Raw genomic sequence first — 26,450 nt, 5'->3', positions numbered from 1 at the left:
TAACTAACACACCACCCTGAACCACATAAAACAAATACCCTCTGCCACGTCCTGACCAAACTACAATAACAATTAACCCTTATACTGGGCAGGACGTGACAGTACCCCCCCTTAAAGGTGCTAACCCCGGAAGCACCTTAAAAAAAAAAAAAAAAAACACAACCCCAAACAACAAAACAAAAATTCCCCTCTACTAAAGGGAGGGTGGCTGCCGTCAACGACGGCACTGTGCTACACCCCCCCTCCCCAACCCACCTATATCTGGAGGTGGCTCCGGTTCTGGCCGTTCCGGGCAGTCGGGCCACTCTGGCAGGTCGGGCCAGTCTGGCCAGTCTGGCAGCTCGGGCCACTCTGGCAGCTCGGGGCAGTCTGGCCGCTCGGGGCAGTCTGGCAGCTCGGGGCAGTCTGGCAGCTCGGGGCAGTCTGGCAGCTCGGGGCAGTCTGGCCACTCTGGCAGCTCGGGGCAGTCTGGCCACTCTGGCAGCTCGGGGCAGTCTGGCCACTCTGGCAGCTCGGGGCAGTCTGGCCACTCTGGCAGCTCAGGGCAGTCTGGCCACTCTGGCAGCTCGGGTGACTGTTGACTGGCGGGCAGCTCTGGTGACTGTTGACTGGCGAGGCTGGGTTTACGCACTTGAAGCCTGGTGCGTGGTGCTGGTACTGGGCGTACCAGATTGGGAACATGCACCTCCAGGCTAGTGCGGGGAGCGGGAACAGGACGAGTCGGACTGGGCTCACGCACCACTGGCTTGGTGCGGGGAGCAGGAACGGGCCGGGCCGGACTGGGGACACGCACCACTGGCTTGGTGCGGGGAGCAGGGACGGGCCGGGCCGGACTGGGAACACACACCACTGGCTTGGTGCGGGGAGCAGGAACGGGCTGGGCCGGACTGGGGACACGCACCACTGACTTGGTGTGGGGAGCAGGGACGGGCCGGACAGGACTGTGGACATGCACTGTGGACTTGGTGCGGGGAGCAGGGACGGGTCAGACAGGACTGTGAACACGCACTGGTGAACTGAAGCGTGGAGCCGGTTTAGCCACTCGTCCTGGCTGGATGCCCATCCTAGCACGGCATGTGCTGGGCATGTCCACCGGACGCACCGGGCTGTGCGGGCGCACTGGTGACACAGCGCGCAACTCCGCATCCCATGGCTCCTCCTCCAGATCTTCCCTCAGCAGGTCCTCAATCAACCGCCTCATCTTCGTCTCCTCCTCCGCCGTCATCCCCCACGAGAGCAGTGGTCTGGGCTCTTCCTCTGCCCTTCCGGACCACCCCATTAGCCCCCCCCCCAAAAAAAAATTATTGGGGGTGTCTTCCGGGCCTCCTCGACCGCCGCCTGCGACTCCTTCCACCGGCTGGCATTACCTCCTCGACCTGGGAATCCTTCCGCTAGGGTCTTTTCCCCGACATGATCTCCTCCCAGGTCCAGAACTCCTTCCCCTCGCGAACCCATCTCTCGCACTCCTTATCCTCCCGCTGCTTGGTCCTGGTTTGGTGGGAGATTCTGTCACAGTTGTCGTTAGAAACGGAGGACCAAAACGCAGCAGGGACATGTATACTCATCTTCTTTATTTATGGGAAAAGAAGGAAAAAACCAAACAAACACGTATACAGAAATAACAAAACGATGAACGACAAAATAACAGTCTTGAAGGCAACACAGCAATCCAAGAACAATCTCACACAAATACACAGACAAACACACCCAACTAATATAGGACTTCCAATCAAAGGCAACACCAAACAGCTGCCTTCAATTGGAATGCCACCCCAATTAACTCAACATAGAAACTTACTTACTAGACTACACATAGAAATACATAAACATAGACCATAACTCAAAACCCGGAAATAATAAATCAAACGCCCTCCTAACTAACACACCACCCTGAACCACATAAAACAAATACCCTCTGCCACGTCCTGACCAAACTACAATAACAATTAACCCTTATACTGGCCAGGACGTGACACCTAGAGAGGAACCAGGCTATGAGGGGTGGCCAGTCCTCTTCTGGCTGTGCCCGGTGGAGATTATAACAGAACAGGGCCAAGATGTTCAAACGTTCATAGATGACCAGCAGGGTCAAATAATAATAATCACAGTGGTTGTAGAGGGAGCAACAGGTCAGCACCTCAGGAGTAAATGTCAGTTGGCTTTTCATAGCCGATCATTGAGAGTACGTCTTCCGCTCCTGCTGTCTCTACAGAGTTGAAAACAGCAGGTCTGGGACAGGTAGCAATCTTTGGGGATCTCAGACGATACGAAAGAGAGGTTAAATAGGCTAGTAATAGGGGTTACAACAATTTTGGCTGATCATTTTAGAAAGAGAGTGTTCTGATTGTCTAGCTCAGCTGATTTGTATGGATCCAGATTTTGCAGCTTTCAGAACATCAGCTGTCTGGATTTGGGTGAAGGAGAAGTAAGACAATAATCATTAACCAAAACAGCAGTAGACAAGGCATATTGACATTAGGGAGAGGCATGTGTAGCTGCAAGGGTTGCAGAACTGGTGGCAGTGAAGTTAGACGCAGGAGAGCAGAAATACTTAATAGGAAGGAGCAGTTTTAATTCCAAAACCCACAACAATACAAAAATAAACCTACATGGGTACAAAACCCGACACGCACCAGTAACATAGCGTTCAAGCACTTACAAACAAACAATTCCACACAAGGACATGGGGGGGAACAGAGGGTTAAATACACAACAATTAATGATGGAAATGGAAACCAGGTGTGTAAGAAAACAAGACAAAACAAATGGAAAATTAAAAGTGGATCGACGATGGCTAGAAGACCGGTGACGCTGACCGCCGAACACCGCCCAAACAAGGAGAGGAAACGACTTCGGTGGAAGTCGTGACAGTAGCCGAGTGATCATAGGGTCCAGTGAGTAGCTAGGCGAGCTGGAGACACGGGGAATCAGGCAGCTTGCGGGCCGAAGCTAGCAGGCTAGCAGATGGGCCTCCGGGAGACGTCGCAACGGAAGAGCCTATTGAAACCCCCTCAGACGGTTATGTCAGCAGACCAGTTGTGATGGATCGGCAGGGCTCCGTGTTGGCAGTGAAGGGTCCAGGCCAATTGGCAAAAGAGGTATTGTAGCCCAAGAATTGGCTAATGGACCTCTTCGGCTGGCCGGGAGATGGGCCTAGCTCAAGACTAGCTCCAGGCTAACTGGTGCTTGCTTCGGGACAGAGATGTTAGCCGTGTGTAGCCACTCGGATAGCAGCTAGCTACCTGCGATGATCTGGTGTAAAGGTTCTGAGCTTGCAGTAGGAATCCGGAGATGTGGTAGAGAAAAAGCTGTCCGATATGCTCTGGGTTGATATCGCGCTGTGCAGACTGTCAGGAATTGACCGGGTTGAGGCTGGCTGATGTCCGAGTTAACGGTGATGACCACTAGCAGTGGCTAACTGACTACTAGCTAGCAGCTAGTTAGCTGGCTAGTTTCTGATGGGGGTTCTAAAGTATAGAAATAGCAGATCCGTACCACATTGGGTGGGGCGGGTTGCAGAAGAGTATGTTCAGTCCGTAGATGGAAATTGAGAATAAAAATATGAAAAATATATACGAAACATATACGAAGAAAACGATATATACACGGGACGGAACAAGACAACAAATGTCCGACTGCTACGCCATCCTGGAATGCAGAGGTAACTCTGGGAGCTGAGGTTTCTCTGGGAGCTAACAAGTCCCCAGATCTCAGGCACCTTTAATCAACGTAACCAACCACCTCTCCTCCAGACAGACATTATCCATATCCCCCTCCTCTCCTTCAGACAGACATTATCCATATCCCCCTCCTCTCCTCCAGACAGACATTATCCATATCCCCCTCCTCTCCTCCAGACAGACATTATCCATATCCCCCTCCTCTCCTCCAGACAGACATTATCCATATCCCACTCCTCTCCTCCAGACAGACATTATCCATATCCCCTCCTCTCCTCTCCTCCAGACAGACAGACATTATCCATATCCCCTCCTCTCCTCTCCTCCAGACAGACAGACATTATCCATATCCCTCTCCTCTCCTCCAGACAGACAGACATTATCCATATCCCCCTCCTCTCCTCCAGACAGACATTATCCATATCCCCCTCCTCTCCTCCAGACAGACACGCACTGTGTTTTGTGCGGAGCCAGGTTTGGCTGGCACAGTAGTACAAAGAGCCTAATAACCTTTAGAATGGTGTTGCACCCAGACAGAGATAAATAACCTTTAGAATGGTGTTGCACCCAGACAGAGATAAATAACCTTTAGAATGGTGTTGCACCTAGACAGAGATAAATAACCTTTAGAATGGTGTTGCACCCAGATTATTGAAAGTATGTTTGATAGAAGTACTATGATGTTAATATATACTATATAAATACAGACTTACTGGGGTCTGACACATAACGAAAAGACATTACTAGGGGTTGTCCCCGACTACAAAAAATATTTGTCAACCGAGAGTCGTCTCTTCTTTCAATCAATCATTTAGTAGAAATGTTTTAATGTGCATTGACACATCCTATGTGTTTTAATCAAACAAACGATATGCTCTGAACTTGTCTGATGCTTTAAGGACACTGTCAGATGTGTGGAATAAATGTGACTAGCTGTAGAAAATAGTGGAGAAGAAGAAAAAGAAGGAGAAAGCACTACGTGTATATTATGTTGCCAAACAGCTGCTGTTAGATTACAATATCACTTCTCTGACCGTTTGGAACAATGGAAACAACTCTCACGGCTGTCGTATGAAAGAGACCAAGGCGCAGCGTGCGTATCGTTCCACATCTTTATTTCTATGTGAAACTATGCCAAACAGACAAAAAACTATAAACAAAAACAACAAACCGTGACGAAGCGGTGCTACATGCATAAACTCAAAATAATCTCCCACAAACACTAGTGGGAAAAACAACTTAAATATGATCCCCAATTAGAGACAACGATGACCAGCTGCCTCTAATTGGGAATCATACGAAAACCCCAACCTAGAAAAAACAACCTAGAACACAACATAGAAAATGTAAACTAGACAAAAAACAACAACATAGAAAAAAGAAACTAGAACCAAACATAGAAATAAATAAACTAGACAAAACCCCCCAGTCACGCCCTGACCTACTCTACCATAGAAAAATACGAGCTCTCTATGGTCAGGACGTGACAAACAACACTAAATAAATTAACTTTTTTTGTAAAGCTCTTATTACAGCAAAGACTAAAAACAGTCACATTCAATGGAACGGTTTATTTATTATTTACGCTAAGTATTAAAGGGTCGCTTTGTTATTTTATTTTAAAACTAAAATACTTGATTGCATTTCAAATCATGAATGAGTCGTATGTTGTGTGATGACCTGAATGAATGAATGATGGATTGATACAGTAGCCTATTTAACTATTGAAATATAGACCTCAGTAAGTTACAGTATTACACCTAAACAGGATGCTCTGCTAGGCCTACAGCAAGGTATAACCATCATCTCCTAAACCTACTTATTATAATGACATGACTTATTATTATTATGATCATAATAATAATATCAAGAAAAAGGAGAGTTATTATTATTATAAATGTTATTTTCCTGACAATTTGGAACACTGTAAACAACCCTAAATATATTACACATAATACCCCCCCCCCCCCCTAAAAAAGTCTACATCCTTTATTACAGCATAGCAAATATTTAAAACAGCCAAATTTGTGCATTTGTTTATCCGGCATGTGGGTTGCATGAGGATTGGTGTTCACAGAATCAGTATGCTATTAAACAAACACTCAAACAGCCAACAGAAACACAGTACCAGTCAAAAGTTTGGACACACCTACTCATTCAAGGGTTTTTCTGTATTTTTGCTATTTTCTACATTGTATTCACTGTATTCTACAGTCTACATTCTTCAACACTTTGAAATAACACATATGGAATCATGTAGTAACCAAAAAAGTGTTAAACAAATTAAAATATATTAATATTTTAGATTCTTCAAAGTAGCCACCCTTGATGACAGCTGTTAGAACATACACACAACAAGTAGGTCACATGGGGGAGCAGCGTTGTGCCGTGAGGTGTTGCTTTATTCTGTTTTTTAAACCAGGTTTGCTGTTCGTTTGCGCTATATAAGATGGAAGGGAGTTCCATGCACTCATGGCTCTGTATAATACTGTACGTTTCCTTGAATTTGTTCTGTGAAAAGACCCTGGGTGGCATGTCTGGTGGGGTAAGTGTGTGTGCCACTGCTGTGTGTAAGTTGACTATGCAAACAATTTGGAATTTCCAACACATTAATGTTTCTTAAAAAAAACAAGAAGTGACACAGTCAGTCTTTCTTCAACTCTTATCCAAGAGAGACTGGCATGCATAGTATTTATATTATCCCTCTGATTACAATGAAGAGCAAGACATGCTGCTCTGTTCTGGTCCAGCTGCAGCTTAACTAGGTGGTTCTTTGCAGCACTTGACCATGTGACTGGACATTAATCAAGATAAGATAAATCTAGAGCCTGCAGGACTTGCTTTGTGGAGTGTGGTGTCAAAAAGCAGAGCATCTCTTTCATACGGACAGACCTCTTCCCTTCTTTACAACCACTCCCTCTCTCCCACAGCGCCACAGCTAAATTAATGCAGCGGAAACACTGAGGCTTTATAACAGAGAGAGATGAATGGAGAGAGAGAGGAAGAGAAGGAGTGGGAGAGTGGTCGAGGGAGTAGAAGAGAGGGAGTGAGGGAGTGTGAGAGAGGAAGAGAGTGAGAGAGGGAGAGAAGAAGTGAGGGTGAAATGAAGAGAGGGAGTGGGAGAAAGGAAGAGGGAGAGAGGGAAAGAGGAAGAGAGGGAGTGGGAGAGAGGAAGACACGGAGTGGGAGAGAGATAAACACAAGTCCAATGACCTCCCTATCAGGGAGAAGTATTCTCTTTCTAAGAGCAGGCTGAGTTTTCTCTTTAAGAGAGGTATTGTGTAATGTCATCCCTGTTTCACAGTATAGTTGTAGTATAATACAGAGCTGGAGGCCTCAGCTCATTTAGGAGTCTGGCTCCGTTTGAGAAGCGACCAGGGACCCCCTCCAATGTCATCATCATATCAATTATAATCAGCCTGAAACTCCCTCCTAGCACCAGGCTGACACACACACACTCAGCCGCACAGTGAACCTGGCGGAGCGGAACTACGCACAGAGAGAAAGTGAAAGAAAGAGACAGATGGGGAGAGTGTGGGTGAGAGAGAGAGAGTTGTAGAAAGAGTGCGTGAGCAAGAGACAGAGAGAGAAAAAGCGAGATTGGTAGATTGTGTGAGTGAGAGATGGGGAAAGTGTTTGAGCAAGCGTGAGAGAGAGAAACAGAGTGAGAGAGAGAGAGAGATAAAGAGATAAGAGAGAAAGATCGAGAGAGTGTTTGAGCGAGAGCGAGAGTTGTAGAAAGAGAGAGAAAGACCGCATCCCATAAGCTCGGAGGGAGCCTATGCGGGGTTGCCAGAAATTGCTAACATCCGATTTTTATTATTATTGTTTCTTTAGATTTTATTGGGATACCCATTGACTGACGCCAATGGCAACAGCTAGTCTTCCTGCGGTTCGATACATAACGAAAAATACATTACAGGCCAAAATATTTAATAATTTGCATACATTTAAGACAGACTTTGCAACTCGGACAGATAGGGCAGAGGCGTTGTGCTGTGAGGTCCTGTTTTATTGTTTTTAAAGCACATTTTCCTGTTTGCTTGAGTAATTTGAGATGGAAGGGAATTCCATGTGATCATGGCTGTATATAATAATGTGCATTTCCTTGAATTTGTTCTGGATTGGGGACCATAATGAGACCCCTGGTGGCATGTCTGGTGGGATATGATGGAGACCCCCGGTGGCATGTCTGGTGGGATATGATAGAGACCCCTGGTGGCATGTCTGGTGGGATATGATGGAGACCCCTGGTGGCATGTCTAGTGGGATATGATGGAGACCCCCGGTGGCATGTCTAGTGGGATATGATGGAGACCCCTGGTGGCATGTCTGGTGGGATATGATGGAGACCCCCTGGTGGGATGTTGGTGGGATATGATGGAGACCCCTGGTGGCATGTCTGGTGGGATATGATGGAGACCCCTGGTGGCATGTCTAGTGGGATATGATGGAGACCCCCGGTGGCATGTCTAGTGGGATATGATGGAGACCCCTGGTGGCATGTCTAGTGGGATATGATGGAGACCCCTGGTGGCATGTCTGGTGGGATATGATGGAGACCCCTGGTGGCATGTCTGGTGGGATATGATGGAGACCCCCGGTGGCATGTCTAGTGGGATATGATGGAGACCCCTGGTGGCATGTCTGGTGGGATATGATGGAGACCCCCGGTGGCATGTCTGGTGGGATATGATGGAGATATTAGAGGTGTATCTGTTTCCCAACTGGTATGCTATTCCTGGGCCACTGGCAAATTTACCCCGGGTCACTATGCAAATAGTCTGGGTAGCCATTTGATTAGCTGTTCAGGAGTCTAGGTGTCTTATGGGCCTGGGGGTAGAAGCTATTTAGAAGCTTCTTGGACCTAGACTTGGGGCTCCGCTACCGCCTGCAGTGCGGTAGCAGAGAGAACAGTCTATGACTAGTGTGGCTGGAGTCTTTCACGATTTTAGGGCCTTCCTCTGACACCGCCTGCTATAGAGGTCCTGGATGGCAGGAAGCTTGGCCCCCGGTGATGTACTGGGTCGTACGCACTACCCTCTGTAGTGCCTTGCGATTGGTGGCCGAGCAGTTGCCATACTAGGCAGTGATGCAACCCACAGGATGCTTTCAATGGTGCAGCTGTAAAACCTTTTGAGGATCTGAGGACCCATGCCAAATCTTTTCATTCCCCATGAGGGGGAATAGGTTTTGTCGTGCCCGCTTCACGACTGTCTTGGTGTGTTTGGACCATGTTAGTTTGTTGGTGATGTGGACGCCAAGGAACTTGAAGGTCTCAACCTGCTTCACTGCAGCCCCATCGATGAGAATGGGGGCGTGCTCGGTCCTCTTTTTCCTGTAGTCCACAATCATCTCCTTTGTCTTGATCACGTTGAGGGAGAGGTTGTTGTCCTTGCATCACATGGTCAGGTCTCTGACCTCCTCCCTATAGGCTGTCTCATTGTTGTCGGTGATCAGGCCTACCTACCATTGTTGTTTCATCAGCAAACTTAATGATGGTGTTGGAGTCGTGCCTGGCTGTGCAGTCATGAAGGAACAGGGAGTACAGGAGGGGGCTGAGCACGCACTCCTGAGGGGCCCCCGTGTTGAGGATAAGCGTGGCGGATGTGTTGTTACCTACCCTTACCACCTGGGGGTGGCCCATCAGGAAGTCCAGAATCTAGTTGCAGAGGGAGGTTTTTGGTCCCAGGGTCCTTAGCTTAGTGATGAGCTTTGAGGGCACTGTAGTGTTGAACGCTGAGCTGAAGTCAATGAATAGCATTCTCACATAGGTGTTCTTTTTGTCCAGTTGTGAAAGGGCAGTGTGGAGTGCAATAGAGATTGCGTCATCTGTGGATCTGTTGGTGTGGTAATGCAAATTATAGTGGGTCCAGGGTTTCTGGGATAATGGTGTTTGATGTGAGCAATGACCAGGTTACCTTAGTTTTCTTTTGCCCAGGGACTATGGTGGTCTGCTTGAAACATGTTGGTATTACAGACTCAGACAGAGAGAGGTTGAAAATGTCAGTGAAGACACTTGCCAGCTGGTCAGCGCATGCTCAGAGTACACGTCCTGTACTCCTGATTTGTGCATCATTTAAATGTTATCTTTAATTTGCGGGCTAAGCAGGTAGCCTATAGTCTATAGTGTCCTACACAAATAATTACACAAATAACTTGACAATATCATATTTACATTGTACAATGCACTGTGTAGGCTACATGTGATCGCTGAGTGTACAAAATAAATGCCCAAGCAATTGATACAAATCATCATTCTATCATTCTGCCAGGTGGGCCTATATTTCAGTCAGCATTTAATTGGGAAGGTTTATGAGGAAAGCCTTCAGAAATGTTCTTTCAAACAGTGCATGATGACTGAGATTCAAACAAGACTTCGGACTAAACTTTTTGAATACCCGGTCTGCATACCCATTGCTGTTTGAATAAATCTTGATAATAAAAAAAAGCTCATTGTGAACCAAAAATTAATGTGACCAGCTAAATAGCGATCAATTAAAAATGTTTGTCGCACTGCCAGGTCAAAGGGTCGCAGATGCGAGTTTTACTGACGCAGACTGAGCTCTGGGTGTACTACTTTTGACCAAGACCTATAGAGTAACAGAAATGTAGTGCACTATATAGAGGATAGGGTGCCATTTGGGATGCTAACCATAGTTACAATGGGAGGGAATAAGAGCACACTAAATTAAATGTTCTTTGTTGAGAGGGATGAGGTAGTAGACCTAAATCCCCTGTTTCATATGAGATTGAGGCTCAGCGAGAGAGAGAGGGATGAGGTAGTAGACCTAAATCCCCTGTTTCATATGAGATTGAGGCTCAGCGAGAGAGAGAGGGATGAGGTAGTAGACCTAAATCCCCTGTTTCATATGAGATTGAGGCTCAGCGAGAGAGAGAGGGATGAGGTAGTAGACCTAAATCCCCTGTTTCATATGAGATTGAGGCTCAGCGAGAGAGAGAGGGATGAGGTAGTAGACCTAAATCCCCTGTTTCATATGAGATTGAGGCTCAGCGAGAGAAAGAGGGATGAGGTAGTAGACCTAAATCCCCTGTTTCATATGAGATTGAGGCTCAGCGAGAGAGAGAGGGATGAGGTAGTAGACCTACATCCCCTGTTTCATATGAGACTGAGGCTCAGCGAGAGAGAGGGATGAGGGGAGATTGAGAAAGAGAAGGATCAGCAAAGCGAGGGGGAGAGAGAGAATGAGAGAGGGAGAGAGAGAGGTATATTATTAGAGAAAGAAAGAGGGAGACAGAGAGATGAACAGAGAGAGTGAGAGGATGAATAGTCTAATGCCATGGTGGGAGTGTTTAGCTGGAAGGCTGTATGTAATACAGACTCTGAGCTCCTCACTTTGGCTGTTTTAATTGCCAATCAGGTCTGCTGTTCTCAGGATAGAAAAGCCAGTGCAACATACACACACACAGAGATACACACAGAGATACACACAGAGATACACACAGAGATACACACAGAGATACACACAGAGATACACACTGAGACACACACTGAGACACACACTGAGACACACACTGAGACACACACTGAGACACACACACTGAGACACACACACTGAGATACACACACTGAGATACACACAGTGAGACACACTGAGACACACACTGAGACACACACACAGGTGTACGCACATGTATGTACACACACAGGTATGTACAGCTCTCTCTCTCTCTCTCTCTCTCTCTCTCTCTCTCTCTCTCTCTGACTCTCTCTCTGTCTCTCTCTCTGTCTCTCTCTCTCTCTCTCTCTCTCTCTCTCTCTCTCTCTCTCTGACTCTCTCTCTGTCTGTCTCTCTGTCTCTCTCTCTGTCTGTCTCTCTCTCTGTCTGTCTCTCTCTCTCTCTATCTCTCTCTCTCTCTGACTCTCTCTCTCTCTCTCTCTCTCTGACTCTCTCTCTCTCTGTCTCTCTGTCTCTCTCTCTGTCTCTCTCTGTCTCTCTCTCTCTCTCTGTCTCTCTCTCTCTCTCTCTCTCTCTCTGACTCTCTCTCTATCTGTCTCTCTGTCTCTCTCTCTGTCTCTCTCTCTCTCTCTCTCTCTCTCTCTCTCTCTGACTCTCTCTCTCTCTCTCTCTCTCTCTCTCTGACTCTCTCTCTCTGTCTCTCTGTCTCTCCTCTCTGTCTCTCTCTCTATCTCTGTCTCTCTGTCTCTCTCTCTCTCTCTCTCTCTCTCTCTCTCTCTCTGACTCTCTTCTCTCTCTATCTCTCTCTGACTCTCTCTCTCTCTCTCTCTGACTCTCTCTCTCTCTCTCTCTGACTCTCTCTCTCTCTGTCTCTCTGTCTCTCTCTCTGTCTCTCTGTCTCTCTCTCTCTCTCTCTCTCTCTCTCTCTGACTCTCTCTCTCTGTCTCTCTGTCTCTCTCTCTGTCTCTCTCTATCTCTCTCTCTCTGTCTCTCTGTCTCTCTGTCTCTCTGTCTCTCTCTATCTCTCTCTCTCTGTCTCTCTGTCTCTCTGTCTCTCTCTCTCTCTCTCTCTATCTCTCTCTATCTCTCTCTCTCTGTCTCTCTGTCTCTCTCTCTCTGATATATATATATATCTATACTGTACCAGTCAAAAGTTTGGACACACCTACTCATTCAAGTTTTTTTTCTTCTTTTTTTTACTATTTTCTACATTGTAGAATAATAGTGAAGACATCAAAACTATGAAGTTGTGAAATGTATTTCCTTCTTAATGCGTTTGAGCCAATCAGTTGTGTTGTGACAAGGTAAGGGTTGTATACAGAAGATAGCAAAGATAAACAACAGTCCATTACTTTAAGATATGAAGGTCAGTCAATCCGGAAATTTCAAGAACTTTGAAAGTTTCTTCAAGTGCAGTCGCAAAAATCATCAAGCGCTATGATGAAACTGGCTCTCATGAGGACCGCCACAGGAAAGGAAGACCCAGAGTTACCTCTGCTGCAGAGGATAAGTTCATTAGAGTTACCAGCCTCAGATTGCAGCCCAAATAAATGCTTCACAGAGTTCAAGTAACAGACTCATTTCAACATCAACTATTCAGGGGAGACTGTGTGAATCAGGCCTTCATGGTCAAATTGCTGCAAAGAAACCACTACTAAAGGACACCAATAAGAAGAAGAGACTTGCTTGGACAAAGAAACATGAGCAATAGGCATTGGAACGATGGAAATCTGTCCTTTGGTCGAATGAGTCCAAATTTGAGATTTTTGGTTCCAACCGCCGTGTCTTTGTGAGATGCAGAGTAGGTGAACGGATGATCTCTGCATGTGTTGTTCCACCGTGAAGCATGGAGGAGGAGGTGTGATGGCGTGGGGGTGCTTTGCTGGTGACACTGTCAGTGATTTATTTAAAATCCAAGGCACACTTAACCAGTATGGCTACCACAGCATTCTGCAGCGATACGACATCCCATTTGGTTTGTGCTTAGTGGGACTATCATTTATTTTTCAACAGGGCAATGACTCAACACACCTCCAGGCTGTGTAAGGGCTATTTGACCAAGAAGGAGAGTGATGGATTGCTGCATCAGATGACCTGGCCTCCACAATCACCTGACCTCAACCCAATTGAGATGGTTTGGGATGAGTTGGACCGTAGAGTGAAGGAAAAGCAGCCAACAAGTGCTCAGCATATGTGGGAACTTCTTCAAGACTATTGGAAAGGCATTCCAGGTGAATCTGGTTGAGAGAATGCCAGGAGTGTGCAAATCTGTCATTAAGGCAAAGGGTGGCTACTTTGAAGAATCTCAAATGTAAAATAGATATTGAATTGTTTAACACTTTTTTGCTTACAACATGATATGTGTTTTTTCATAGTTTGATGACTTCACTATTATTCTACAATGTAAATAATAAATAATAATAATACATTTTAAATAATAAATTATTCTACAATGTAGAAAATAATAAAACATTTAAGAAAATCAATTGAATGAGTAGGTGTGTCCAAACTTTTAACTGGTTCAATATACACTGCTCAAAAAAATAAAGGGAACACTAAAATAACACATCCTAGATCTGAATGAATGAAGTAATCTTATTAAATACTTTTTTCTTTACATAGTTGAATTTGCTGACAACAAAATCACACAAAAATAATCAATGGAAATCCAATTTATCAACCCATGGAGGTCTGGATTTGGAGTCACACTCAAAATTAAAGTGGAAAACCACACTACAGGCTGATCCAACTTTGATGTAATGTCCTTAAAACAAGTCAAAATGAGGCTCAGTAGTGTGTGTGGCCTCCACGTGCCTGTATGACCTCCCTACAACGCCTGGGCATGCTCCTGATGAGGTGGCGGATGGTCTCCTGAGGGATCTCCTCCCAGACCTGGACTAAAGCATCCGCCAACTCCTGGACAGTCTGTGGTGCAACGTGGCGTTGGTGGATGGAGCGAGACATGATGTCCCAGATGTGCTCAATTGGATTCAGGTCTGGGGAACGGGCGGGCCAGTCCATAGCATCAATGCCTTCCTCTTGCAGGAACTGCTGACACACTCCAGCCACATGAGGTCTAGCATTGTCTTGCATTAGGAGGAACCCAGGGCCAACCGCACCAGCATATGGTCTCACAAGGGGTCTGAGGATCTCTTCTCGGTACCTAATGGCAGTCAGGCTACCTCTGGCGAGCACATGGAGGGCTGTGTGGCCCCCCAAAGAAATGCCAACCCACACCATGACTGACCCACCGCCAAACCGGTCATGCTGGAGGATGTTGCAGGCAGCAGAACGTTCTCCACGGCGTCTCCAGACTGTCACGTCTGTCACATGTGCTCAGTGTGAACCTGCTTTCATCTGTGAAGAGCACAGGGCGTCAGTGGCGAATTTGCCAATCTTGGTGTTCTCTGGCAAATGCCAAACGTCCTGCACGGTGTTGGGCTGTAAGCACAACCCCCACCTGTGGATGGCGGGCCCTCATACCACCCTCATGGAGTCTGTTTCTGACTGTGTGAGCAGACACATGCACATTTGTGGCCTGCTGGAGGTCATTTTGCAGGGCTCTGGCAGTGCTCCTCCTGCTCCTCCTTGCACAAGGCGGAGGTAGCGGTCCTGCTTCTGGGTTGTTGCCCTCCTATGGCCTCCTCCACGTCTCCTGATATACTGGCCTGTCTCCTGGAAGTGCCTCCATGCTCTGGACACTACGCTGACAGACACAGCAAAACTTCTTGCCACAGCTCGCATTGATGTGCCATCCTGGATGAGCTGCACTACCTGAGCCACTTGTGTGGGTTGTAGACTCCGTCTCATGCTACAACTAGAGTGAAAGCACCGCCAGCATTCAAAAGTGACCAAAACATCAGCCAGAAAGCATAGGAACTGAGAAGTGGTCTGTGGTTACCACCTGCAGAACCAGTCCTTTATTGGGGTGTCTTGCTAATTGCCTACAATTTCCACCTGTTGTCTATTTCATTTGCACAACAGCATGTGAAATGTATTGTCAATCAGTGTTGCTTCCTAAGTGGACAGTTTGATTTCACAGAAGTGTGATTGACTTGGAGTTACATTGTGTTGTTTAAGTGTTCCCTTTATTTCTTTGAGCAGTATATATATATATATATATATGTGTATAGAGAGAGAGAGAGAGAGAGAGAGAGAGAGAGAGAGAGAGAGAGAGAGAGAGAGAGAGAGAGAGAGAGAGAGAGAGAGAGAGAGAGAGAGAGAGAGAGAGACACAGTGGTCCAAGTGAAAATTAGGGGTTACAAAGAGATGAATACAGAAACAGAGTAGAAGAGATGAATACGGAAATGAGATGGATTGAGGAGGGGAGGGGAAGAGACATTGTGAGATGGAATAAAGAGAGTAGAGGAGAGGTGAGAGGAGACATGGAGTAGAGAGAGCGGGGGTCAGGAGAGGAGAGAGGTCTGAGGAGGAGAGGAGACAATGAGTAGAGAGAGAGGGGGACAGGACAGAAAAGGGGAGGAGAGAGGTCTGAGGAGGAGAGGAGACAGGGAGTAGAGAGAGAGGGGGACAGGACAGAAAAGGAGAGGAGAGAGGTCTGAGGAGGAGAGGAGACAGGGAGTAGAGAGAGAGGGGGACAGGACAGAAAAGGAGAAGAGAGAGGTCTGAGGAGGAGAGGAGACAGGGAGTAGAGAGAGAGGGGGACGGCTCCAAAGGCCTCCAGGGGGATCTGGCTCCCCATGTGTAAACAGCAGATGTGAAACACACACTTGCCTCTGGCTGTTGAGGATAGCTTATCCAAGAGATCTGTCTTCCTGTATCTGTGAGGATAGCTTATCCAAGAGCTATGTCTTCCTGTATCTGTGAGGATAGCTTATCCAAGAGCTCTGTCTTCCTGTATCTGTGAGGATAGCTTATCCAAGAGCTATGTCTTCCTGTATCTGTGAGGATAGTTTATCCAAGAGCTCTGTCTTCCTGTATCTGTGAGGATAGCTTATCCAAGAGCTGTGTCTTCCTGTATCTGTGAGGATAGCTTATCCAAGAGCTCTGTCTTCCTGTATCTGTGAGGATAGCTTATCCAAGAGCTCTGTCTTCCTGTATCTGTGAGGATAGCTTATCCAAGAGCTCTGTCTTCCTGTATCTGTGAGGATAGCTTATCCAAGAGCTATGTCTTCCTGTATCTGTGAGGATAGCTTATCCAAGAGCTATGTCTTCCTGTATCTGTGAGGATAGTTTATCCAAGAGCTCTGTCTTCCTGTATCTGTGAGGATAGCTTATCCAAGAGCTGTGTCTTCCTGTATCTGTGAGGATAGCTTATCCAAGAGCTCTGTCTTCCTGTATCTGTGAGGATAGCTTATCCAAGAGCTCTGTCTTCCTGTATCTGTGAGGATAGCTTATCCAAGAGCTCTGTCTTCCTGTATCTGTGAGGATAGCTTATCCAAGAGCTCTGTCTTCCTGTATCTGTGAGGATAGCTTATCCAAGAGCTCTGTCTTCCTATATCTGTGAGGAGAGTTTATCCAAGAGCTCTGTCTTCCTGTATCTGTGAGGATAGCTTATCCAAGAGCTCTGTCTTCCTGTATCTGTGAGGATAGCTTATCCAAGAGCTCTGTCTTCCTGTGCCTTCACTCTCTCCATAACATGGCATTCTCCACTCTGTCTAGTTGTAGTGACAGTTGACAGGTGACAGGTTGTATTGATCCCAGACTGACATGTCTGAGAACAGCTTTTACCTGCAACTGATCCCAGATCTGTCTTCAAGGGGAAAGCAGGCCACTGGGATTGAGGCTTCAAAGATCACACACACACACAGGTTGAGAGAGGCCAGAGGTATCAGCATTAAAAGAGCAGCAAGGCCAGACATGGTCTAGTTAATCAGAGTCCTGGCAGTGTGGTAGAGGTCAGAGACCTGGCAGTGTGGTAGAGGTCAGATACCTGGCAGTGTGGTAGAGGTCAGAGACCTGGCAGTGTGGTAGAGGTCAGAGACCTGGCAGTGTGGTAGAGGTCAGATACCTGGCAGTGTGGTAGAGGTCAGAGACCTGGCAGTGTGGTAGAGGTCAGAGACCTGGCAGTGTGGTAGAGGTCAGAGACCTGGCAGTGTGGTAGAGGTCAGAGACCTGGCAGTGTGGTAGAGGTCAGAGACCTGGCAGTGTGGTAGAGGTCAGAGACCTGGCGGTGTGGTAGAGGTCAGAGACCTGGCGGTGTGGTAGAGGTCAGAGACCTGGCGGTGTGGTAGAGGTCAGAGACCTGACGGTGTGGTAGAGGTCAGAGACCTGGCAGTGTGGTAGAGGTCAGAGACCTGGCAGTGTGGTAGAGGTCAGAGACCTGGCAGTGTGGTAGAGGTCAGAGACCTGACAGTGTGGTAGAGGTCAGAGACCTGGCAGTGTGGTAGAGGTCAGAGACCTGGCAGTGTGGTAGAGGTCAGAGACCTGGCAGTGTGGTAGAGGTCAGAGACCTGGCAGTGTGGTAGAGGTCAGAGACCTGGCAGTGTGGTAGAGGTCAGAGACCTGACAGTGTGGTAGAGGTCAGAGACCTGGCAGTGTGGTAGAGGTCAGAGACCTGGCAGTGTGATGCCAGGACAACAACCTCTCCCTCAACATCAGCAAGACAAAGGAGCTGATAGTGGTCTAGAAGAAACAGAGGGCAGAGCACAACCCATCCACATTGACATGGCTGTGGTGGAGCGGGTCGAGAGCTTCAAGTTTCTCGGTGTTCACATCACTATGTAATTAAAATGGTCCACTCACACCAACACAGTCGTGAAGGGGACAGGACAACGCCTCCTCCCCCTCAGGAGGCTGAATAGATTTGGCCTGGGCCCTGAGATCCTCAAAAAGTTATACAGCTGCACCATTGAGAGCATCTTGACTGGCTGCATCACCGCTTGGTATGGCAAATGCAAGGCACCCAAACTCAAGGCGCAACAGAGGGTGGTGTGTATGGCCCAGTTCATCACTGGGGCCAAGCTTCCTGCCATCCAGGACCTCTATACCAGGCGGTGTCAGAGGAAGGCCCAAAGCATTGTCAAAGACTCCAGTCACCCCAATCATAGACTGTTCTCTTCCCTACAAACACACACACATACACATGTTGGTACACACGTGCACATACAGTACACACGCACACACAAATTAATGCATGTGCACATACATAAATACACACACACAGACACAAACATAAACACACACACCACACACACACACACTGACATACTCTTTGCTTTTCCATTACCCTTTGTTTATACTGCTGGACTGCTGGTTGGACTCAGGCGTTTGAAGGCTGCCTCTCATAATACATTGTGACTCCAGATGTCATGAATATAATGTTGTTATTCATTTAAATGCAGGAAGGCCCGTCTGATAGAGAATATCTGTTGTTACAGTCGCCACAGGGCAGCTCCAATACAACATCAACCTCAACTAACTTCACTACATTGATACTCTGTCTGTCTGCCTCGTTGTCTGTCTGTCTGTCTCTCTGTCTGTCTGTCTGTCTGTCTGCCTCTCTGTCTGTCTGTCTGCCTCTCTGTCTGTCTGTCTGCCTCTCTGTCTGTCTGTCTGTCTGTCTTAAAAGGCACACTCAACAAGATGACACTGTCATGCATATACACCCTGCTCTGGCTGCCTCCCCAAAATTGTGACAACATGTTCATCTTTGTGTCCTCAAATGAGTAGAGCGATAATAGATGGATGACAGACAGACAGACAGACAGACAGATAGATAGATAGATAGATAGATAGATAGATAGATAGATAGATAGATAGATAGATAGATAGATAGATAGATAGATAGATAGATAGATAGATAGATAGATAGATAGATAGATAGATAGACTGCAGTATGTCACTTTGTGGAACTCTGTGTCTCTAGTTTGTAGTTGACATTTGAGCGGTACGTTTGGGAGCAGAACAGAACAGAGCGGTTCTGAGCAGGTTGTTGTCATAGCGATGGAAGAAAAGTCCTGGCAATTTCCTGCTGTTTCTCTCCTTTGTTTGAACTGCCATTTTTAGGTCCCGCCTTCATTATGTTCTTACGCAAACAGGAGATGAGGAGAGAACACTGGCGTATAACACACACCCACAGCCCCCGCAAATGTTTAAAAAATGCTAAATGTTCTCTCAGCCTCATGGCAAAATGGGTATTATTGACATGAAATTAGCTCTAAAACTTTTATCATATGTAGGCAATAAGGAACAGCAAATACCATCCACTCAAATACCATCCACTCCGCTTAACATACCATATCCCCTCATCACACACACACACACACACACACACACACACACACACACACACACACACACACACACACTTCCTCTCAACATAACCCCTAATTATATATTCACATAACTATTCTTTCATACACCATATCTCCTCTTCCTCTTTCTCTCTTCCTTCCTCTTTCTCTTCCTGTCTCTCTCTATTCCTTTCTCTTTCTCTTCATGTCTCACTCTTCCTTCCGCTTTCTCTTCCTTCCTCTTTCTCTTCCAACTTCCTTTTTCTCACCCTTCCTTCCTCTCACTCTTCCTTCCTCTTTCTCAACCTTCCTTCCATTTCCCTTCTTTCTCTTCCTGTCGCTCTCTTCCTTTCTCTTTCTCTTCCTTCCTCCTTTCTTCTAATCTTTGTTTCATTCTCCTCCCCTTTCTCTTTTCTGCATTCATCTCTCTTTCACCAACTCACTTGCTCTGTTTTTTCTCTTCCCGCTATTTTCCTTTCTTTCTTTGTTACATTCTCCCTTTTTTTTAAATCTCCAACCAGCTTTCCGTCTCGCCTTCTTTGCTGTTCCAGAACATTACCCTCCCTCCCTCTCTCTCTATTCTCCCCCCCCCTCTCTCTCTCTCTCTCTCTCTCTCTCTATCCTCCTCCCTCCTCTCTCTCATTCTCTACACTCTCCCCCCCCTCTCTCTTTACTCTCTCTCCCCCTCCCTCTCTCTCTCTACTCGCTCTCCCCCTCCCTCTCTCTCTCTACTCGCACTCCCCCTCCCTTTCTCTGTCTCTACTCTCCCTCCCCTTCCTCTCTTGCGGTGTATTTGAAGATATTCTTCATCTTTGTGTGGTAGCTGTGGTGGAGCAGTGCTGTGGCCCCTGGGCCTGCTATTTGTATGGTGTGACTGTCTCTAGCTAGGAGCCTGCAGACTCAGAGCTCAGCTGACACACTGGGTTAGGCTGAAGCACATTGTGTGTTTACTCTCTCCACATTCTGTCTTTACAAACAAATAATTCTTGTTCATTTAGTTTTCTAGTCCTGGGGAGAGAGAGGCAGCACTTGGAGAGTGGGGAGGAGGGGAGGAGGGCCATTTCCTGGAACTGGCTTCTGTAGTATGGCCGGGGGGTGTGTGTGTGCATGTGTGTGTTAAAATGTGTGCTTTGAGCAGTGTGTGTGTGTTTGTAAATGTGTGTGTGTTGTGTAAATGTGTGTCTGTTTGTAAATGTGCGGGTGTTTGTGTGCGTTTTTCGTGCATGTGCTTGTGTGTTATGAGATTGTGTGATTGGAGCACGTGTGTGTGCATGTTTGAGTGTTGGCCATGGTCGGACTAGTGAGTGTCCATCTCCATGGCTGTGGGGTGGGGAATGGGATGCCTGTGTCCTGTGGGTGTTGCTGTGAAGCAGCAGATCAGAATATTAAATGCTGGAGAACATTGATGTTCTAATTGGATAGAAGACTGGAGAACATTGATGTTCTAATTGGATAGAAGGCTGGAGAACATTAACGCTCTAATTGTATAGAAGACTGGAGAACATTGATGTTCTAATTGTATAGAAGACTGGAGAACATTGATGTTCTAATTGGATAGAAGACTGGAGAACATTAATGCTCTAATTGGATAGAAGACTGGAGAACATTGATGTTCTAATTGGATATAAGGCTGGAGAACATTGATGCTCTAATTGGATAGAAGACTGGAGAACATTGATGTTCTAATTGGATAGAAGACTGGAGAACATTGATGCTCTAATTGGATAGAAGACTGGAGAACATTGATGTTCTAATTGGATAGAAGACTGGAGAACATTGATGTTCTAATTGGATAGAAGACTGGAGAACATTGATGCTCTAATTGGATAGAAGACTGGAGAACATTGATGCTCTAATTGGATAGAAGAATGGAGAACATTGATGCTCTAATTGGATAGAAGACTGGAGAACATTCATGCTCTAATTGATGCTCTAATATTGTAGCATGGCGCAGACAGAGATGGTCGCCTCACTTCGAGTTTTTAGGAAACTATACAGTATTTAGTTTTTTATGTATTATTTATTACACTGTTACTCCATGAAATCTTAAGTCTTATTACATACAGCTGGGAAGAACTGTTGGATATAAGAGCAACGTCAACTCAACAACATTACGACCAGGAATACGACTTTCCCGAAGCGGATCCTCTGTTTGGCCCACCAGGACAATGGATCTAATCCCAGTAGGCGACCCAAAACAACGAAGGGGCAGACGGAGCGGCCACCTGTAGACATGCACATCGCACATACGCAATGACATACACATTGACATACACACTGACATACACGTTGATATACACAATGACATACACACTGAAAAATGACATACATAATGACATACACGTTGACATACACACTGACATACACACTGACATACACACTGACATACACACTGAAAAATGACATACACAATGACATACACACTGACATACACATTGAAAAATGACATACACAATGACATACACATTGACATACACATTGACATACACACTAACATACACACTGACATACACACTGAAAAATGACATACGTAATGACATACACATTGACATACACATTGACATACACACTAACATACACACTGACATACACACTGAAAAATGACATACGTAATGACATACACATTGACATACACATTGACATACACACTAACATACACACTGACATACACACTGAAAAATGACATACATAATGACATACACATTGACATACACAATGACATACACACTGACATACACAATGACATACACACTGAAAAATGACATACGTAATGACATACACATTGACATACACATTGACATACACACTGACATACACACTGACATACACACTGAAAAATGACATACGTAATGACATACACATTGACATACACATTGACATACACACTGACATACACACTGACATACACACTGAAAAATGACATACATAATGACATACACATTGACATACACAATGACATACACACTGACATACACAATGACATACACACTGAAAAATGACATACATAATGACATACATAATGACATACACATTGACATACACAATGACATGCACAATGACATACACAATGACATACATACTGACATACACAATGAGATAAACAATGACAAACACGTTAACATACACAATGACAAACACAATTATAAACATGATTATGGTGCTCTTCCTACATACTGTGTAAATGGTATGACGGTTTGGAGGCAAAAAAAATGTCAATTATTTAAGTAATCTATGAATATTATAAGAAAAGGGTATGTTCTGACAATGTAACCTCAACAAAAGAAATGCTTTCACATTGTTTTTAAAAGTCAAGGAGGGAGGACAGTGTAGGAGTGGAGAGAGGGATGAGAGGAGGAGGGAGGACAGTGTAGGAGTGGAGAGGGATGAGAGGAGGAGGGAGGACAGTGTAGGAGTGGAGAGAGGGATGAGAGGAGGAGGGAGGACAGTAGGAGTGGAGAGAGGGATGAGAGGAGGAGGGAGGACAGTGTAGGAGTGGAGAGAGGGATGAGAGGAGGAGGGAGGACAGTGTAGGAGGGGAGAGAGGGATGAGAGGAGGAGGGAGGACAGTAGGAGTGGAGAGAGGGATGAGAGGAGGAGGGAGGACAGTGTAGGAGTGGAGAGAGGGATGAGAGGAGGAGGGAGGACAGTGTAGGAGTGGAGATAGGGATGAGAGGAGGAGGGAGGACAGTGTAGGAGTGGAGAGGGATGAGAGGAGGAGGGAGGACAGTGTAGGAGTGGAAAGGGATGAGAGGAGTAGGGAGGACAGTGTAGGAGTGGAGAGGGATGAGAGGAGGAGGGAGGACAGTGTAGGAGTGGAGAGGGATGAGAGGAGGAGGGAGGACAGTGTAGGAGTGGAGAGGTATGAGAGGAGGAGGGAAGACAGTGTAGGAGTGGAGAGAGGGATGAGAGGAGGAGGGAGGGCAGTGTAGGAGTGGAGAGGGATGAGAGGAGGAGGGAGGACAGTAGGAGTGGAGAGAGGGATGAGAGGAGGAGGGAGGACAGTGTAGGAGGGGAGAGAGGGATGAGAGGAGGAGGGAGGACAGTAGGAGTGGAGAGAGGGATGAGAGGAGGAGGGAGGACAGTGTAGGAGTGGAGAGAGGGATGAGAGGAGGAGGGAGGACAGTGTAGGAGTGGAGATAGGGATGAGAGGAGGAGGGAGGACAGTGTAGGAGTGGAGAGGAATGAGAGGAGGAGGGAGGACAGTGTAGGAGTGGAAAGGGATGAGAGGAGTAGGGAGGACAGTGTAGGAGTGGAGAGGGATGAGAGGAGGAGGGAGGACAGTGTAGGAGTGGAGAGGGATGAGAGGAGGAGGGAGGACAGTGTAGGAGTGGAGAGGGATGAGAGGAGGAGGGAGGACAGTGTAGGAGTGGAGAGGGATGAGAGGAGGAGGGAGGACAGTGTAGGAGTGGAGAGGGATGAGAGGAGGAGGGAGGACAGTGTAGGAGTGGAGAGGTATGAGAGGAGGAGGGAGGACAGTGTAGGAGTGGAGAGAGGGATGAGAGGAGGAGGGAGGACAGTGTAGGAGTGGAGAGGGATGAGAGGAGGAGGGAGGACAGTGTAGGAGTGGAGATCACTGCACAGCTGATTCAAACAATAAACTAATCGTCAAGCTTTGATTATTTGAATCAGCTGTGTGGTACTAGAGGTAAAACCAAAACGTGCACCCAGGGGGGGCCTCAGGACAGAGTTTGGGAAACGCTGGGTTAAAGGTTAGAGGTCACAGTGTCAGCATCCATCCAGCTCTCTCTCTATTGGGGAAGGGGGGATGAGGGTTAAGTGTGTAAATTGTGCGATATTAGCAATCAGAATAGAAGTCTGGTAGCAGCAGTCGTGATGTGTGTGTATATGTCTGTGTATGTCTGTGTGTGTATATGTCTGTGTGTGTATATGTCTGTGTGTGTATATGTCTGTGTGTGTGTATGTCAGTGTGTGTGTATGTCAGTGTGTGTGTATGTCAGTGTGTGTGTATGTCAGTGTGTGTGTATGTCTGTGTGTGTGTATGTCTGTGTGTGTGTGTATGTCTTTGTGTGTGTGTATGTCTGTGTGGGTGTGTATATGTCTGTGTGGGTGTGTGCGTGAGTGAGTGCATGTTTTCCAAGGTGTGGAGGATCAGAGCAGGCTGTCAGTCCAGTTCAAGTGTTCAGTAGTCTGATGGCTTGTAGATAGAAACTGTCTCTGAGCCTGTTGGTAACAGACCTCAGGCTCCGATACCGTCTGCTCGACGCTAAGGGAGTGAACAGCTCGTGGCTGGGGTGTGTGGGGTCCTTGATGATGTTGCGGGCCTTCCTCAGGCACCGTTTTGAGGAGATGTCCTGGATGGGTGAGAGCACGGTCCCAGTGATGTACTGGGCTGTCTTCACCACCCGCTGGAGGGCCTTGGGGTAGTGCACGGAGCAATTCCCATAAAAGAGGCCATGATGCAACTGGTCAGGACACTCTCGATGGTGCAGCAGTAGTATTTGGAGAGGACTCGGGGTCTTCAGCCGTCTTAGGAAGTAGAGACGCTGTTGAGGCCTCTTGACAAGAGTGTTGGTGTTGTTGGTCCATGTCAAGTCCTCTGTGATGTGGATGCCGAGGAACTTAATACAGCTGAATCTCTACTGCAGTCCCGTTGATATGGATCGGGGCATGTTCCCCCCTCTGATGTCAACAATCAACTCCTTTGTTTTGCTGACGTTGAGGGAGAGGTTGTTGTCCTGGCACCACAATGCCAGTTCACTTACCTCCTTACCTCTTATTGGAGGCTGAGTCGTCGTTGTTGGTTATCAGGCCTATAACAATGGTGACGTATCGTGCAAAGCCACGCAGTGAACAGGGAGTACAGCAGAGGGCCGAGGACACACCCCTGGGGGGCCCCTGTGTTAAGAGTCCGTGTGGAGGAGGGGTTGTAGCCAATCCTCACAGCCTGTGGTCTGCCCGTCAGGAAGTCCAGGACCCAGTTGCAGAGGGTGGTGTCCAGACCCAGGGCTCTGAGCTTGGTGTCGAGCTTGGAGGGAACAATAGTGTTGAATGCTGAACTGTAGAAAATGAACAGCATTCTCACATAGGTGTTCCTCTTGTCCAGATGTGTTAGGGCCAGGTGAATAGCGATGGAAATGACATCTTCCGTGGATCTGTTGGAGTGGTAGGCAAATTGGAGTGGGTCCAGTGTGCCTGGCATGCTGGCCTCGATGTGGGCCATGACCAGCCTCTCGAAGCATCCTCATGATGACCGAGGTGAGTGAGACGGGGCGATAGTCATTTGGACATCTTTGTTTTCTTTGGCACTGGGACAAGGGTGGTTTCCTGGAAGCAGGTGGGCTGTGTGTACACAACACTGACTCTGCAAATGTCAAACTCCCCCCACAGCCCTCTACCCCTATTTTACAAACCAGGCTAAATAGTTATTCTGAGGACTGGCAGAGGATGGGAGGGATGGAGTGATGGAGGGAGGGAAACAGAGAGCTAGAGACGCATGAGTGCAACAGGACCAGGTCTCTCATTACCGTAGTGAAGCAGTTCCTCTCTTTCTCTCCATTCTCTCTTCCCTGTGGCGGTCTCTCCTCTCCTCCGCTCTTCCCTCGTTCTCCATCTGATCCATTACAGAGCGTGGGGGAGGTTTGGTCTCTCGTGAGGAGGGGTCAGAGAGACAGAGACAGAGACAGGGTAGTGTACAGGCTTTCTTCCTTCCTTTGTTTTTTAGTAAAATATAAATCTGATACGACTGTGGAGTACAGTACTGTCATGTTTATCTCTGTTATGACTGGAGTACAGTACTGTCATGTTTATCTCTGTTATGACTGGAGTACAGTACTGTCATGTTTATCTCTGTTATGACTGGAGTACAGTACTGTCATGTTTATCTCTGTTATGACTGGAGTACAGTACTGTCATGTTTATCTCTGTTATGACTGGAGTACAGTACTGTCGTGTTTATCTCTGTTATGACTGGAGTACAGTACTGTCATGTTTATCTCTGTTATGACTGGAGTACAGTACTGTCGTGTTTATCTCTGTTATGACTGGAGTACAGTACTGTCGTGTTTATCTCTGTTATGACTGGAGTACAGTACTGTCGTGTTTATCTCTGTTATGACTGGAGTACAGTACTGTCGTGTTTATCTCTGTTATGACTGGAGTACAGTACTGTCATGTTTATCTCTGTTATGACTGGA

This window comes from Salmo trutta, chromosome 3 (genome assembly GCF_901001165.1).
Source record: "Salmo trutta chromosome 3, fSalTru1.1, whole genome shotgun sequence".
NCBI lineage: Eukaryota > Metazoa > Chordata > Actinopteri > Salmoniformes > Salmonidae > Salmo > Salmo trutta.
This window is presented reverse-complemented; position numbering follows the sequence as displayed.